The following is an 18451-nucleotide window of genomic DNA, read 5'->3' as shown; positions in this document are numbered from 1 at the left end:
CAGGCCAGGGAGAACCTGAAGGCTGTGGAACACCTGTCAGTCCCACTAAGCAGAGTATGAACTTGTGGTGCTTTTTGGGGGGCCTGCCCATGACTTCTTCCCCTCTGAGACCCATAAAAGCCCCTGGCTCAGCCAGAGCTGAGCACGTATCAGGACTACCATTTCTAGAGAGGAGGTACTCACTCCAGGGCCTCCTGTCTGCTGAGGGCTGCAGACGTTGGACAATTGGCTTCAGAAAGGAGCTGCTCACTACAGGGCCTCCTCTCTGCTGAGAGCTGGGAAGACAATGGTATGAAATCTCTGCAGAGAGGAGCAATGTACTCCAGGACCTCCTCTCTGCTGAGAGCAACAGAGACAATGGGACAACCTGCCTGCAGAGAGGAGCTTCCCACTCCAGCCTCTCCTCTCTTGTAGGAGCTGAACATTCACTGGGAGACCCTGACTGCAGAAAAGTGCTACTCATTGCAAGTCTCCTCTGAGCTGTTCTATTGCTCAATAAAGCTCCTCTTTGTTTTGCTCACCCTCCACTTATCTGTTTACCTCGTTCTTCCTGGAGGCAGGATCTGTTGAATGGCAGGGCTATAAGAGCTGTAACACAAACAGGGCTGAAACATGTCCCTTGCTCGCCATGTTGTGGGTGAAGAGAAGGACAGAAGAGCTACAGCCCTTTGAAGAGCTGAGACTTGGGAGTTCCCTGAGTTAGGGCTGTCACTTCCTCTTTGGGACCCTGTGGTTCCTGGTATCTCCAAGCTTCTAGGCACCACCACGTTCCCTGGTGCCAGTCACTGAAGCTGCTTGCATTGCAAATGGTCTAGCTGTAGCTTCACAGACAGCTGTCACCCATTCTGGCACCTGGAACTGCCCACCATGGTGGAGCAGCTGGGGTGTCTGACTCTGCAATGGCTAGACCCCACACTTGCTCACATACCCCTCGCTGCTCCATGCCTGACTCACCCTTAGCAGGTATGGAATCTTTCATGGTTTATAATAAAATTGTGAATCTCTTTACTAATAGAGTTGGAAGAAACAACTATATGTCATACTATTTCATTTCAACAAGGGAAATATAAAAGCTTTCCACCATTATCAACATTTATTATTTTATGACATATCGTGGAGAGCTTCTAATCATTAGAGATGAAAATAAATTATCACTGAAAATTATATTGTTGAGATGTTTAAATGTAGACATAAGTTGCCTTATGAAAGTGTGATGCAAGTTATTACACAAGATCACAATCTTTTGAAACTTAAACATTTCAAATTCCATTTGCATTTATAATTAATAAATTTAAATTTATAATAAGAAAAGAAAGTTTAACAGAGCTTTAGAATTCTGAAATATAAAACATATTAAGATGGAATAAATAACTATTTAAAATGTCTGTATCTTATGAAGCACATTAAAAGTCATTTAATGCCAGATGTCACATGATAATTATATCTTCTACACATAGCTTTTGTCAAATGATCATCCTAACGATTACCCAGAGTAATTCAAAACTCAACATCTATCAAGACATCACATTCTACCTTTGAAAAACATATTATTTCAAGCTTATTTTCATTTGAAAAAATAAGAAATTAGTACATAGAAAATATCAGAAAGAATGCATGTTTTCTATAATGATTTGAAATCATAAATGCTTTTCTAATGCTATTCAGTCTTTCTTTAGAATCAGTAAGGGATATGTAAACAGAAATAACACTTTCTATTATAATGGTTTAGCATATTTATTTAATTGTTTAATAATGTTATTTCCATATTTCCATATTTAGTTGGATAAATTTGAAAAACTTATTTGTGAAATTACGTCACATTATTAAATACCATCTTGATATTTTATACTCTAATGAAATGTTTCTATCTTTTAAACCTTAATGAAGTATTCAATTATATTATTTTTCATACTACAATAGTGTGTAATACAAATTAGGCCAGACACAAATAATTGTTCAGTAGATAAATGCCAAATTTACATGATTTCAATTATATTCACATTCACATTAATTTTTAAAAGCCTAATATTGTAGAAATAATATAACTTTCTCAATGGCATCAAGTATTTTCTCCTGATCAAAAAGGTAACGTTATTTTTAGAAAATTATAGCTTATAAAAATTACACAAAAATTAATCTCCACCCGAGTATAACTTCTATTAGTATTTTTTACCTTTAAATTTTGTGTTAAATATTGTGGGCTTTTGCCATTTTATGTGTATTTATACCACTTTTCTTTTCTAAAAATAAGTTACAAGAAAGAATATGACAGCCTCTATTTTTATCTACATAATGCTCTATAGTGAATGCTGCACAACGAACTCTCAATTACATCTCAACTTTTATTTGCAATCTTATTCCCCAGTATTCTTTTTATGTATATAATATTCTATGGTAATTAGAACTTATTTTTCAACCAACTTTAGATATTCTCTACCCTATATTTCTAAACCATGACCCATGGCACACTGTTTTGTTTCTAAGACGTCTGTTGCTAAGAGTTACAATTATCATTATAATGTGAAATTTTACATAATCCCACAACATAAAATAAAGTGCGATTGTTCATTCAGGAGATTGCACATGCTGTGTGGTGTAGTGTAATGACAGGTGAAAATCACTGTTTCATAGTGTCATTCTTCTATTACCCTAAATAAACTTAATATTCAAAATAAAACACATTTATTCAAACTTTATTCAAGGCGGCATGATATGCTAAACATTTTACAGACACTGTGTCATTTTGTCCTTATAAACACCTCATTAAGGAACGATTATTATCCTTTCAGCTCAGAAAAGGAGTCTAAAGTTTAAAATAAATTAGCAATTTGTTTTTGCTTTTTGAGATGGAGTCTCACTCTGTTGCCCAGGCTGGAGTGCAGTGGTGCAATCTCGCTCACATCAACCTCTGTCTCCCAGGTATAAGCAATTCTCCTGCCCAAGTAGCTGGGACTACAGGAGCATGCCACCACACCTGGCTATTTTTTTTTTGTATTTTTCGAGAGATGGGGTTTCACCGTGTTAGCCAGGATGGTCTCCATCTCCTGACCTCGTGATCTGCTTGCCTTGGCCTCCCAAAGTGTTGTGATTAGAGGCATGAGCCCCCGTGCCCACTCTAGTCATTTTTTAGAGGTTACAGAGCTAGTAAAAACAGGGCCAGGATTTGTAAAAGATTCTGTTTTAATGAGAAGCAAATGTCTTCATGAATATTCTACAAAATTGAGCTTTCCATTCAAAGCGCTAAAGTTGTATTAGTCTAACTACATATTTCATATTGCTATAAAAATGTTTTTCTTCTTTTAAAACTTTAAAAAAATAAATGTGAAAATATTGGGATTGTGTATAGAAAACAACAGGCAACATGATCAATGAAAGTAGGTGCAATAAGCAAGGAGAAAGAAAGATCAATAGACAAGAGAACATGTGAACTAAGATATCTAAAAATTGAGTCTCCTGCCTAATGGCTGATTTGATTGCCTTTTTAAGTTTATGGGACTTGGATTTCCATAAGAATTGCTGACATTCACATCAGCATATTCAAGGAGAGTCAAATAAGATGAATTATTTTGTAGTAAAAGGGACGTTATTGAGTGAGGCATTTATAACTGTCGTGACATTTAGAGTAATAAATACTGAAATAGGTAGCAAACACTTTAGTGTTTCATCTATTTTTGAAAAAAAAAGAAAACTTTAGAAAAGGATTAAAACATACTTGTGATAGGCAGAATAACGATCCCCTCATAGATGCATACATCCTAATTTTCAAAACTTGTAGATATGTTAGGGTCCACTGAAGAAGGAAATTGAGGTTGCAAATGAAATTATGGTTACTGAACAGCTGACTTTAAAATGGGTAGCTACCCCTGAATCATCCAAGTGGGCACAAAGTAATTACAAGTGAGCTTAGAAGTAGAAAAGGGAGAAAAAAGGAGAGGTGAGTAATGAGATATGAGAAGTACTTTACCTCTGTTTCAGACTTTGAAGATGGAGGCATAGGCCCATGAATCAAGGAATATGTATGTCCTTTTAAAGCATGAGAACAGATTCTTCCCTAGAAATTCCAGTAAGGAACACAGTTCTCCAGACATCTTGGTTTTAGCCTTATAAGATTTGTAATGGATTTCTGACTTACAGATTTGTTCTTTTAAGTCACTAAGTTTGAAAGATTTTTTTTTAATTCTAAACAACTTATCCTACAATAATGAAGTACTTTTGGCATTTTCACAGTAATAGATTTTCATTCTAAGATATTCTTCAATTATTTTGACCAAGAAGGAATTCTGAATCCAAAATATTCAATGTATTTTACAGAAATAAGCCAATCAACTATAGATGCCATCTTATTTTAAGTTTATAGATTATCTGAATTTTTCTAGTCATGCAAGGATGTATATGTTTATTAAAAATATTACAGAATGAGTAGGAGAATAAACTACATTTGAATTCAGATTACACACCTCCTCAGTTATTTGAGATTAAAATATAAAAGTAGTTACATTTATACTCAGTTACATAGTTTTAAATATGATTTCATAATAGAAAATAGTGGAAAACGATGATGAAAAATGATCATCTTCCTTATATGAATGAGGAAACTGGGCCCAGTGAAGTTAAATAACTTCTTAGTTATCACTTAGTCAATGTCAAACTTTAAGCAATATTTCTTAGTTCTTATTTTAAAGGTTTTTTATTGTATCACTTGCAAAAACATACACAAAATGTTCAGCTACAAATAATACATAAATTCAGTTTTAAAATCCAATAAAATAGAAAGAGGAACAATATAAAAAGTTATCCTACACACCCCTAACTTTATTATCTATGTTCTAAGTATATACACTGTCACTTCTTTCTTATACATACTTGTAAATATTTTTATCACATGTGCCCATATACCTGCATAGATTTCTTTCCCTCAAAGCATTCTGCACCTATTGTTGTGTATCTTCCCTTTTTCACTTAACATTCCTCTTTTTATATGACATTGGCTGAATGCAATCTCATGACTACTGTAATTTATAAATCCCATAAAACAGGTAACTATATGGAATTTCAGTATACTAAATCTTAGCCAAAACAACAATTAAAAAGTAGATTCAGCTATTATAGTTGTCAAGTGAAGACTCCCTGGAAGAAATCATCAAAATAAAATAATCATGTTAAGCCAAGTTTATGCTCTCTGTATCCCACTTTGTAATACACTAGAAGACTAACATCCAAAGTAGAACACTGATAAGGTTTGGGTTGATTTAAGGCAGACCACTCAATGTGAAGCCTAATTGAGATTAGGCAAAATTTGTGATATAATTGTTTTGAATTGATGAACACACCAATCAAGTCAATAGTTAAGTGATAGCTGTTATTTTGAGAAGTGCTCATTTACCTGTATGACAGAAAGTTGAGTAGGACGTTGCTAATATAAATAAATTTTCAGGAAATTGAAATAAATGAAGTTATTGCAACTTTATTCTTTGAGCAATACTTTTCTGAAATGGTTTCCATGTTAAAGCAAAGTTTTGATTATAATAATCATATTAATATCAAGAATCAATTAGTAAATTCATGCTAATGTGGATACTAGGTTGTTTGAGTGTAGATGGTTTTCATTTTCATGACCCAGTGGTTTAGATGTTGAATTACATTCCCAGTAATAATTCAGTAGGAGATATATGTCCCAGCCTTACTGTACTTCAGACTGTTTCAACTTTTTGTTAGTGACATTGGTTTGCATGGTAGTCTCCATGTGGATATTGTGTGTGGTTTATGTGGTCGGTATTCAGCATCTTCTACTTTCCTTTATAAAGGGGAAGAGAGGCATTACATTTCACTTGAGACTCTACAATGACTATATCTTTCTCTCTCTCTTCACTTGTCTCTAAGGCCTGAGTCACAGTCAGCTCCTGTTCATTGATTAAGGCCACTCGAAATTGAACTGTAGATGACCACTCTACATGTTTCACTAGATTTATGTCATAGAATGAGCTACTCTTAATAGAGTAGCTACTACTCATCCTACTTTCAGAATATTCAGATAATGAATGACATTTCCAAATGCTCCCCTCCCTCTCCCACATGGATACAGAAATACAAATTCAGAAATCATATATTAAGAATTAACTCAGCACCTTGGGAGAATGAGGCAGGCGGGTCACGAGGTCAGGAGATCGAGACCATCCTGGCTAACACATTGAAACCCCGTCTCTACTGCAAAAATCCAAAAAAAAAAAAAATTAGCCGGACATGATGGCGGGCGCCTGTAGTCCCAGCCCCAGCTACTCGGGAGGCTGAGGCAGGAGAATGGCATGAACGCAGGAGGCGGAGCTTGCGGTGAGCCGAGATTGCGCTGCTGCACTCCAGACTGGGCGACAGAGCGAGAGTCCGTGAAAAAATAAATAAATAAATAAATAAATAAATAAAAATAATTAACTCAGCACTTATTGTTCTTGTGGCAATACATGATACGTGTGCGGTCGGGTCCGTGGAGCTAGAGATTCAGTAATTCCATGTAACCAGGCTTCCTATCAAACATACAGAAATTCTACAACAGTTTCTCTTATAGAGCATTTCTTCATCTTGACTTTCCTCTTTGGAAAATGGAGAAAAATAAATCTCTTTCTTTTCTCCTCTAGAATGAATAGAAAGAACTCCTAATTCATTCAGGAGCCTTTCTCTTAATTATTCAAAAGGCTCAAATGCACATTCTTTTCCTTTACACTTCCTAAAATTTTTCCTACAATGGATTGGAAGTGGTGGGGTGCTATCTGTAGTGATTATAGTGAAGTACCAAGGTCAGTTATTTAGCTGCTAAGTCATTTTGGGTTACAGCATCTTGATCCAATTGGTTTTCCTCTTTAAATCATGGGTTTTTTAGTGCCCTTCAGACTTCAACTTCACATATAGAATATGGAATGTATAGAATAATATCTTTATAAAGTTATAGTACACTACAGTTTAAGAGCTTTAAAAATTTATTCAATAGTAATGATGAAATAATATGCATTCCTCGCTTGTTGATTCTGAAGAATAGTTTGTTCACTTTTATCCTATTTTTTTATATTCACATATGATTACCTTTCTAATTTTCTACTAAGATAATCTATTTTCCTTGCTTTTTAGAGTGTGTTTCTAACAACAACTATTTTATATTATACAAAATGCACTGTATTTAGTGCCAGTGCTGCACTTATTCTAAAATAATAAGATGTGCCTGAAAAATTTGTAACAAGAAAGTGACATATCTTCTATCTCACATTGACCCTATTTCAAGATCCAGTTTAGGTTCTTCCCATAGTACAAATGAAAGAAAAATATATGTACTTATAACTACATTTATAATACCTAGGAGAATCATATTGCATGAAATAGACTCATAAAATTCAAATAGCAACTATTCTTATGTTTTTTTTTAGCAACAGATAATTAACTTACAAACAGATAACATAAAATTGGTTTCCAAGCAAGAAAATAGGTGTACCTGGAAAGAATGTAGCTTTAGACTCAAGAATGAGCCAAATATTTCCCAAATATCAAAACTAGTTAGTATAAAATTAGGATTCTTTGGGCTCCATTTACTACTCAATAAAAAAAAAATAGTATCTAAGGAGAATTTATTCTAAGAATATTGGTGACTTCCCAAAGCCAAAAATGAGACTGTTAATAAAAAAAAGTCAAACTCTGTAAAGTATTTGGAGATTTATTCTGAGCCAAATATGAGTTAGCAATGGCCTGTAACACAGTTGTCAGAGATCCTGAGAACATGTTTCCAACGTGGTCGGTGTACATCTTAGTTTTTTAAGGGACATTTAAGGGACACATGAGACTTCAATCAAATATATGTAAAATGTACATTGGTTTGATCCAGAAATGCAAGACAAGTGAAAGCATCTGCTTCCGGGTCATAGGCAGACTCAAAGATTTTCTGATTTGTAATTTGTTGAAAGAGTTAAGTTACTGTCTAAAGACTTAAGACTGTCTAGGTTAAGATAAGAAGTTGTGGAGACCAAAGTTTTACTTTGCAGATGAAACTCCAAGTGTCAGGCTTTGGAGAGAATAGATTGTAAATGTATCGTTTCAGACATGAAGACTCTGTTCTATCCTTAATTACAAAAGGGTGGAGGGTGTAATGAGGCATGTCCAACTCCCTCCTTCCCATCATGGCCTAAATTAGTTTTTTGGGTTAGCTATGGAATTCCCTTGACAAGAAGAGAGGTGCATTCAGAAGATTGGTAAGAGGGATTTAGAATTTTATTTTTGGTTTACAGAACTATAGCTGGAAGAGGCTCAGGGAAATCTGAAATCAGGAAAGAGTACAAAAAGTTTCCGACATTTCCTGAATTTAATGTTAGTATTTCTTCATGCTTTTCAGTGTCATTTTTTTTTCTCAAAGAAGATCATCATTCTCCCCATTGCAAGAGATGATATCTATAGAATCTAAATCTTATTATTTGAACTTTTAGAACTTTTCTACAAGGCAAAGTTGATAATCTTTAATGGAAGGTTTCATTTTCTATGTGGAAAAATCTCTGAGAAGGGACTCAATGGTCTAGTCTCACTTACATTTCACTTATTCCCAGGACAACCAAGTTGTTTAGGAGTGCAGAGCAAAATAAGAACTCGACAGTGCCATACTGAAATTACTGGATGGAGTAGGAAGAAATGCAATATAGAGATGAAAAGGAAAGCTACTCTTATTTAATACTAATAATATTAAAGGTAGATGTTAAATGTACACTATCCTATTGCTCCTGCCAGGAGTATATTTGGATTGAGAGAGCAGCAATAAAGGCAGGCAAACATTAGCTACCAATAAAAAATAATAATAATTGAGGCTGTTCTGTTACTGTGAAAGTTTTGAAAAGGGTAAATATAAAACCATGTTGCCCCTGTCTGAAGAAGCCTACTTGGAGTTAAATGACTAAAACACTAATTGTGTAGTCAAATTATATGCAAATCATAGTAGGAATACAAATAAATAAACAGTTAAATCTATTTCAGACATGAAAGATGAGGGAAGGTGGCTTTAAATGTTATAGGTAAACCATCAGTTGTAGGATCTCAAAAAGATGTGTCTACTGATAAATAATTTGTGAGGTTTCATTTTCTATGTGGAATAATTTGTGAGAGCATAAACAATGAGGAGAATGAACAATTGCACTATAGATGTCAAAATAGCAAGGATTCATTTCACCATAACCAGGAGCTTTACATGAAACTGGAGAGGGCTAAAATTCACAATTTTGTTACTTGTCTATCCATTAGCTAGACCTAAGTCAGAGGTTTTTTTTTATGCTTATTGGTAAGCAACATATCTACTATAATTATATAATCTCTTTTTGTCTATTTGCCATAGTTTAGGCAATGCTTTATCCTCACCTTCAGCTCTCAAATATGAGCCAGGTAATAACTTGTGGTGCAAGGAAAGTCCTCTCCTGAATGTTTATTGGTTAAACACCCATGAAAATATAACATTGCCTAAATACAGTAAAATTCTGAAAAGTTTGAGATGCCATATACTTACTAAAAGTCTGCTAAGATTAATTTCCTTGCTACCTTATGGCTGCCTAATTTCACCATGCTGTAATAGACGCCTCAGATGTTCTCTGTCTTGCATGATATATACTATATATACTTTCTTCTGATTATCTTTTCTGCCTTAGCTCTCATTCTCATAGCCTTCTGTTTATCGACCTTTTATTAACATATTGCCTTCCTCCCTCCACAATCTTTCTAGGTTACTCTTGCAAACTTATTTCATAGTTAACACAGACTCCGTATTTCATTCTCTTCCCTGAAGTCTCCCTTTGTTCTCTGATATTCACTGAAATCTAGACAGTGTTTTATTTTGTTTCCAAGTTATGTGAAATGTGACAACAAGTTATCTCATTACTTCAAGCACTTTAGTGTATAATTTCTCTTAAAAAGGGTATTCTCTCACGTAATCAGAATTAAACAAATAAAAAATAAGTTTGCGTCCTTTGTAGGGACATGGATGCAGCTGGAAACCATCATTCTTAGCAAACTATCACAAGAAGAGAAAACCAAACACCGCATGTTCTCACTCATAGGTGGGAACTGAACAATGAGATCACTTGGACTCGGGAAGGGGAACGTCACACACTGGGGCCTATCATGGGGAGGGGGGAGGGGGGAGGGATTGCACTGGGGAGTTATACCTGATATAAATGATGAATTGATGGGTGCTGACGAGTTGATGGGTGCAGCACACCAACATGGCACAAGTATACATATGTAACAAACCTGCACGTTATGCACATGTACCCTAGAACTTAAAGTATAATAAAAAAAAAAAAAAGAAAAACTTCAGACCAAAAAAAAAAAAAAATTAACAGTGTTATAATACTACCGTCTGATACATAGACCCTACTCATGTTTCAACTTTAGGAAAACATAAATCAATGAAAGATTATACATTGCATTTTGTTCACATACTTCTTTTGTCTACATCAATTGGCAAGAGTTATTGAGATCTTTTTGTCTTTCATGACTATAAAATATTTAAAGCATATAAGCCAATTATTTCCTAAATGATTCTTAATTTATGTTTATCTAATGCTTTCTCATTATGGTGACACATATTTGGCGGGAATTGCACTTTATCCGATGGCCCACAATTTCCTTTTGTCCCACTATTTTGAATGTGTCTCATTACTTTAAACATTAATTTGATCACCTAATTAAATCATCCCGGTTTCTCTACCATACAGTTACTAATTTTTTCTTTGTAATTAATTAGTGTTATGTGGGAAGGTAAATTGAAACTATGTAAATATCCTACTCATCATCAAGCTTTCACTGAGTAGTTGTGGCATCTATTGTTACTTCATTGAATTAGCATCAATACTATGGATGAATGTTTAATTCAATTATTCCTTCTACATTTATTAGTAGCCATTGTAATGTGAGAAATAACTAATTCATTTATGTTAATGTGAATTTATGATTTCCTATTTTATTTAATGGGATAACATACTTCAGTATGATTATTTAACTTGATGTTTAAATTGCCCCAGATTTGTACTCTGGGTTACCTGTTAAACTTTTTTCTGTACCCTTTCAACATGTCCTCATTATTCTTTGCTTACTTCTGCACTTTGTGGAATAAGAGACATTCAAAGTATCATGTTTTAATATTTTTTCCTAGCCTTGGCATTTTCCATTGTTCTAAAGACTCTTATTTGTAGAAAAAATGTCTGGTCCATAAGAGAAATAATCACTATTGGACTCTTGATGCTCCTAGGTCCTCTTGGTTGACAGCAGAGCTGGTGAACACAAACACACACACACTCACAAACACATATGTATATACCGATTTGTGTAATAAAAATCATGAGATCAACAACATATTTCCAATCCAATCTAACACACAGTGTTAATTCAAGTTTTCTCTCTTTCCACATTTGTAACTCCTCTAAAAGTATGCGATAAATTATCTTAATACTTACTGAATCAATTATACCTTTATAAGGCAATCTTCTATTGCCATTGTTGCATCCCTTCTTGACTTAGTTCAGGTTTTTATATCCTGCCCCAGTTAGCCCCTGTTATCACCACTGTTCCCTGCACTATGCCCTCTTCACTCCTATATGGACATCACTAACCTACACCAAGTTATGTGGAACCTCTGTTTCTTCTTTCTGCTCTTTTCTGTATCTCATCCTAGTGGCCTCCTGTCCCAATCCTCCCAACAAACAAAATCAGAAACTCACTTTACGCGGCCCCACATAACAATCTTTGATGGAATTATTCAAGACAGAAGAGAGGAAGAAAAAATTTATTGCTTCTTACTATTCTTGTTGTTGTTCCTTTGGTGTTTCGAAGTTGTAATCTCTTTGGCTGGGCATGGTGGTTCGCACCTATAATCCTAGCACTTTGGGAGGCCAAGGCAGGTGGATCACAAGGTCAGGAGATTGAGACCAGCCTGGCCAACATGGTGAAACCCCGTCTCTACTAAACATACAAAAATTAGCCCGGCGCAGTTGTGGGCGCCTGTAGTCCCAGCTACTCGGGAGGCTGAGGCAGGAGAATGGCATGAACGCAGGAGGCGGAGCTTGCGGTGAGCCGAGATTGCGCTGCTGCACTCCAGACTGGTCTAGCCTGGGGGACAGAACAAGTCTTCACTAAAAAAAAAAAAAAAAAGTAATAATCTCCTTTATGTGAACACATAGAATTTACAAACTGCCTCCTTGATTTATCAAAATATAATGTAAATTAATACATGTTTCATGATTTCTGGGTAATCTTAGAACACGATTCATAATCTTAGGACACAGGATTTCATAAAACACTTTGACTTCCTTTATTTATCTCTCAAATGGCATGCAATTATTAGTGTGTGTTTTAAGTTCCAGAAAACATTTTATATTATCTATACAGTCTATTCTATTGAGATTGTCTCACATATTTAGTGCTCTTTATTCTTTCCTACATTCTTGACAATACATCTTTTGATCATTTTCCTTATCCTTGAAAACCATACATTAGTAATTTTTGATGCAAATCTGTTGTTAATGCAGGCTCTCAATAATTTTTTGTCAAAAAATTTACTAGATCTAGATTTTCAGTTGTGGCAACTACTTTTGTTTGGTACTTTGAAAAATCTATGTATTTTTATACTGATTAACATTTTTAAGAAAGCTGTCTATATTCACAATTGTTTTTAATTTGTGTATAAATTTTCACTATGCCTTCTATTTTAGTATTTTTCAAGCTTTACTCTTTGAAGCTCAAAATTACGTTAACATAGCTATAGTTTTTAATCTAAATCAACTCAAAATTTATATTCTAGGAACTTATAAGAATCTAATAATTCATTTAAAAAGGGGCTAAAAAAAGAATAAGAAGAGCATATTTTCAAAAGAGATAATAAACTATAAGTAAACCTATTGTAGGAATAAAAAATGCAATTCAACATTTTCATTAAAGCGTGATATTTTTCTATGAAATGAAAAGAATCAATAAAAAGCAGGAGACTCAATATAATCTAAAGTAATAAGAATATCTTTTGTGAAACTAATTTACTTACTTGACAATGTCAGTATATCAAATGTTATTGAGCATATATACGACATATGTATACGTGTATATATACACACACACACAGACACACATCTCCCAAGGTATGTGAATCCCATTTTTCTTAAGCTTTTTAAAATATTTTTCTTAAAGACAGAGAAGAAGAAAACAAAATTCAGACCCTCAACACATGTGGTAATTATGTCTAGAGTTCAAAATATTAGTAGCACTACCAAAAAAAAAAAAAAAAAAGAAGAAGTAACCTATAACCAGAAGAAAATAAGTAAATAGAAACAGATTCACATCTATCAAGTGATAAAATTAGTAGACAATGACATTAAAAAAGCTATTGCATATATGCTTAATATGCCAAAACACTTAAAGGAAGTATGCATATAAATAAACATAAATAAATAAATAGATACATACGATAAAGAAAATATAAATTATGATGATAAAAATAGAAATATTAAATAGAAGTGAAGCAGAGTATATATTGTAGAAGAAAAGAGAAGTGAACTTGAAGACAAAGCAATAAAAATATGCAAACGGAAATTCAGAGAGAAACAAACAAACCAGCATAAAATCTGAGACAATATCAATTCTTCTGACATGTATTTGAAGCACCAGATGAGGAAAGACTAAAGGTGTCAGAAAAATGCAAAAATAAATTATGACCAATTTATTTCTAAATTATAGAAAAACTATAGCCATATTTACTCAAGGCCTATTATATAGTAAATCATGCCTGGCTATCAACAATAGAAAAATGTAAAAAAAAAAAAAGCAAAAATTTACAGAAGAGGCTAAAAGGCAAAGCAAAACAAACAAAAAACACACACAAAAAAAACAAAAAAACACAGAAAAAAAGTAGCATGAAAAGACAAAACAAGCATTACATTTATATTAGACACACAATAATACCAAACAATAATTAGTATATTCAGGCATCTAATGAAAATAGTAGACAAAATTCAAGGACAGACAATGAAGCTGACATATGAAAACGCTAAGAAATAATCAAAATAAAATATTAGACAAACTGAATTCAACAACACATTGAAACAATCATACAGCATATACAAGCAGGGTTTATCCTTAGGATGCAAGGGTGATTCAACATATATAAATCAATAAATGTGAATGTGTTCATCCCTTTGCACTCCCATAAAGAAATCTAAGGCTGAGTAATTTTTAAAGAAAATAGGTTTATTTTGATTCATGGTTCTACAGACTGAATAGGAAACGTAGCACCAGAATCTGCTCCTGGTGGGGGCCTCAGGAAGCTTCCAGTCATGGTGGAAGGGGAAGGGGGAGCAGGTGTCTCACATGGTAAGAGGGGGAACCAGAGAAAGAAAAAAGGGAGATGCCATCATTTTTTAAACAATCAAATCTCTCTGTGAACTCAGAGACAGAACTTATTATGCAGAGGAGACCACCAAGTCATTTATGAGGAATATGGTCCCATTACCCAACAGAAAGGAACCGACTGTCTTGAGGGAAAAGACCCAGAATGGGAAGCATTCATCACCTGCTAACCTAAGAGCCCTTGGACCTGAGTAACTGGCAGTAATACCCAGGTAATACTACACAGAGGGCATTGGCTGAGCCTCTGAGAGGTGCTGGCTTCAGTGGAGACTCAGCACGTAACCAGCTATTGTGGCTATAGGTCAAAATTCATACTGTTTGAGAAAAGTAGAGGGAAAAGTAAAAAGGACTTCATCTTAGGCCATGAGTACCAGCACAGCCACAGAGAGGTAGAACACCAAGTGGGCTCTTGGGGTCCGAGATACCAGGACTTGACTATTAGTTGGCATTTCTGGAACTGCCCTAGTCCAGAGGGGAGACCACTGTCCTGAAGAGTGAGTTCCACATCAGGTAGCATTCACAACAAGCTGACATAAGAGCCCTTGGTTCTTAACAGAACATCTGTGAAGTACTCCTCGATGCCTGGAGTGGTTATGGCTACAGAGGCTACCCTGCCTTTGCGAAAGGAAGGAAAGAGTGGGAAAGACTGAGTCTTGTGGTTTGACTGCCAACTCAGCCATAACAGAATACAACATCAGGAAAACTTTTAAGATTTTTTGTTCTAGCCCCTGATTCCCAGACACCACCTCTGGACTCACAGAGGGACTGGGGAACCTCACTGCCCTGAAGGGAAGAACTCAGGCTTAGCCGTTTTAATCACTGGCAGACTGTAGAGCCCCAGGGCCTGCAGTGAACATAGACAAAATCCAGAGAGTGATTATAGCAGACATAGGGTAAGACCCAGTACTGTGCTGGCTTCAGGTCTGACCCAGTGCATTCATACTGGTGGGGTTCAAAAGGATGCGTGTATTACTCTACCCAAAACTTTATATGGCTAAGAACAGAGAGAGAGACTGTTCATTTTAGAGAAAGTAAGGGAAGAGAACAAGAATCTCTGACTGGTAATCTAGAGAATTCTCCTGGATCTTGTTCAAGACCAAGGTGGTACCTGTATGAGTCCTCAAGAACCAGAGCATTAATGGGCTTCTGGCGCTTCCTAAAGCAGATACAGTTTAGATCACAACACTCAAGTTCTTTCAAATGTCTGGAAAGCCTTCCCAATAATGATAAGTACAAATAAGCTCAAATAGTGAAGGCAACAATAAATAACCTACTTCAATGCCAAGGCATTGAAGAACATCTATTGCTATCAACACCATCCAAAAAAAAACATGACTTTACCTAATTAACTAAATAAGACACCAAGGACCAATCCTGGAGAAAGAGCAACCTTCCTGAAGGATAAGTCAAAATAACTTTGTTGATGAAACTCAAAGACATTTAAGATAGCACAAAATAGAAATTCAGAATGTTGTCAGATAAACTTAACTAAGAGACTGAAATAATTAAAAACAATTACACTTAAGTTCTGGAGCTGAAAATGCAATTGGCATACTAAATTAAGCAGTGGGGTTCTTTTATAGCACATTTGATCAAGCAGAAGAAATAACTGGAGAGTTTGAAAAATCTGAAATTTCAAATTTAGCAATTTTCATTGCTATTTGAAAATATACAGTCAGAGGAGACAAAAGAAACAAGAATAAAAACAATGAAGCACATGTACAGGATCTAGAAAATAGCATCAACAGGATAAATCTAAGACTTACTGGCCTTAAAGAGGAGGTAGAGAATGGAATAGGATTAAAAATTTTATTCAGAGGGATAATAACTTCACAAACCTTGTGAAATATATCAATATTCAAGTACAGGAAAGTTACAGAACACCAAGCATATTTAACCCAAAGAAGAATATCTGAAGGCATTTAATAATCAAACTCCAAAAATTCAAGGATAAAGAATCCTAAAAGCAGTAACAGAAAAGAAACAAATAAGATACAATGGAGTTTCAATGTGTCTGGCTGCAAACTTTTCAGTGGAAACCTTACAGACCAGGAGAGAGTTGCATTACATATTTAAAGTGCTGAAGGAAAGAATGCCCTAGAATAGTATATCTTGAAAAATTATCTTTCATACATAAAGGAAAGTAAGACTTTCCCAGGCAAGCAAAATATAAGGGATTTCATCAACACCAGACTTTTCCTACAAGAAATGTTAAAGCGAATACTTCAATCAGAAAGAAAAAGATATTAATGAGCAATAAGAAATCATCTGAAGATGCAAATCTCACTGGTAATAGAAAGGACATGAAAAAACACAGAATATTATAGCACTGTAACTGTCATGTATAAACTGCTCTTATTCTAAGTAGAAAGAATACATGATGAAGCAATAAAGATCAATAAGTACAACTTTTCAAGACAGGGTTAGCACAATAAATAGAACCAAAAGTTAATGGGAACAAAGTTAAAGCATAGAGTTTTTATTAGCTTACTTTTTGGTTGTTTGTTTGTTTATGCAAACAGTGTTAAGTTGTTATCAAGTTAAGATAATGGGTCATAAGATAGTATTTCAAGGCTCATAGTAACATCAAACCAAAATACATAAATGGATACACAAAAAATATAAAGCAAGAAACTAAATAATATCACCAGAGAAATGTGCCTTCACTAAAGGAAGACAGGAGGGGAAGAAAGAAGGAAGAGAAGATAACAAAGTAAACATTATATAAATAACAAAATAGCAGGAGTAAGATTTTACTTATCAATAATAACATAAATGTAAATACACTAAACTCTCCGATCAAAAGACGTAGAGTGGCTGAATGAATAAAAACAGCACCCATTTATCTGTTGCTTACAAGAAACATTATTCACCTGTAAAGACACACATAGAATGAAAATAAACAGCTAGAAAAAAATATATCCCATGCCAATGGAAATTTAAAAAGAGAAAGAACTCTATTTTATATCAGACAAAATAGAGTTCAAGACAAAAATTATAAGAAGAGACACAGAAGGTTGTTATATAAGAATAAAGGGGTCAATACAGTAAGACGGCATAACAATTTTAGCTATATATGCATCCAAAACTGGTGCACACAGATATATAAAGCAAATATTACTAAAGCTAAAGAGAGATACAGGCTATGATATAATAATAGCTGAAGAGTTCAGCACCCCACTTTCAGCATTGGGCAGATTGTCCAAATATTAGCCTTAATTGGCTCTATGGACCAAATAGATCTGTTAGATATTTACAAAACATTTTATTCAAGAGCTACAGAACACACATTATTTTACCCAGCACATGGATAATCCTCAAGGATAGACCATATGTTTGGTCACAAAACAAATCTAAAAACATTCAAAAACACTGAAATATCAAACAACTTCTCAAACACAATGGAATAAAACTATAAATAAGGAATTTTGAAAAACTATACAAAAATATCGATATTAAACAATATGCTCCTCAATGAACAGTTGTTCAACGAAAAAATTATGAAGAAAATTGAAAAATGTATTGAACCAAATGATAATGGAAACACAACATACCCAAACTTATGGGATACAGCAACAACAGTACTCAGAGGAAAGTTTATAGCTATAAGTCCCTCCATCAGAACAAACAAACATAACAACTTTAAATAAACAATCTAATGAGGCTTTCAAAAAAAAACATGGAAAAGCAAGAGCAAACCAAACCCAAAATCACTGTAAGAAAATAAACTAGAAAAAGAAAAAAAAAAAACAGAGGGAAAAGACACAAATAAATAAAATCAGAAGTGAAAAAGGAGACATTACAGCTGATACTGTAGAAATTCAAAGGATCATTAGTGGTCACTATGAGCAACTATATGTCAGTAAGTTGAAAAATCTAGAAAAATTGTACAAATTTCTACACACATACAAACTACCAAGATTAAACCAGGACCAGGAAGAAATCTAAAACTTGAACAGATCAATATCAAGTAATGTGATTGATGTCATAATAGAAGAATCTCTCCTAAAGAAAAGCCTAGGAACTCAATGACTTCACTGCTGAATTTTTT

The sequence above is a fragment of the Colobus angolensis genome, unplaced genomic scaffold (assembly GCF_000951035.1).
Source record: "Colobus angolensis palliatus isolate OR3802 unplaced genomic scaffold, Cang.pa_1.0 Scaffold234, whole genome shotgun sequence".
Classification (NCBI taxonomy): Eukaryota; Metazoa; Chordata; class Mammalia; order Primates; family Cercopithecidae; genus Colobus; species Colobus angolensis.
Note: the sequence above shows the minus strand (reverse complement) of the source record.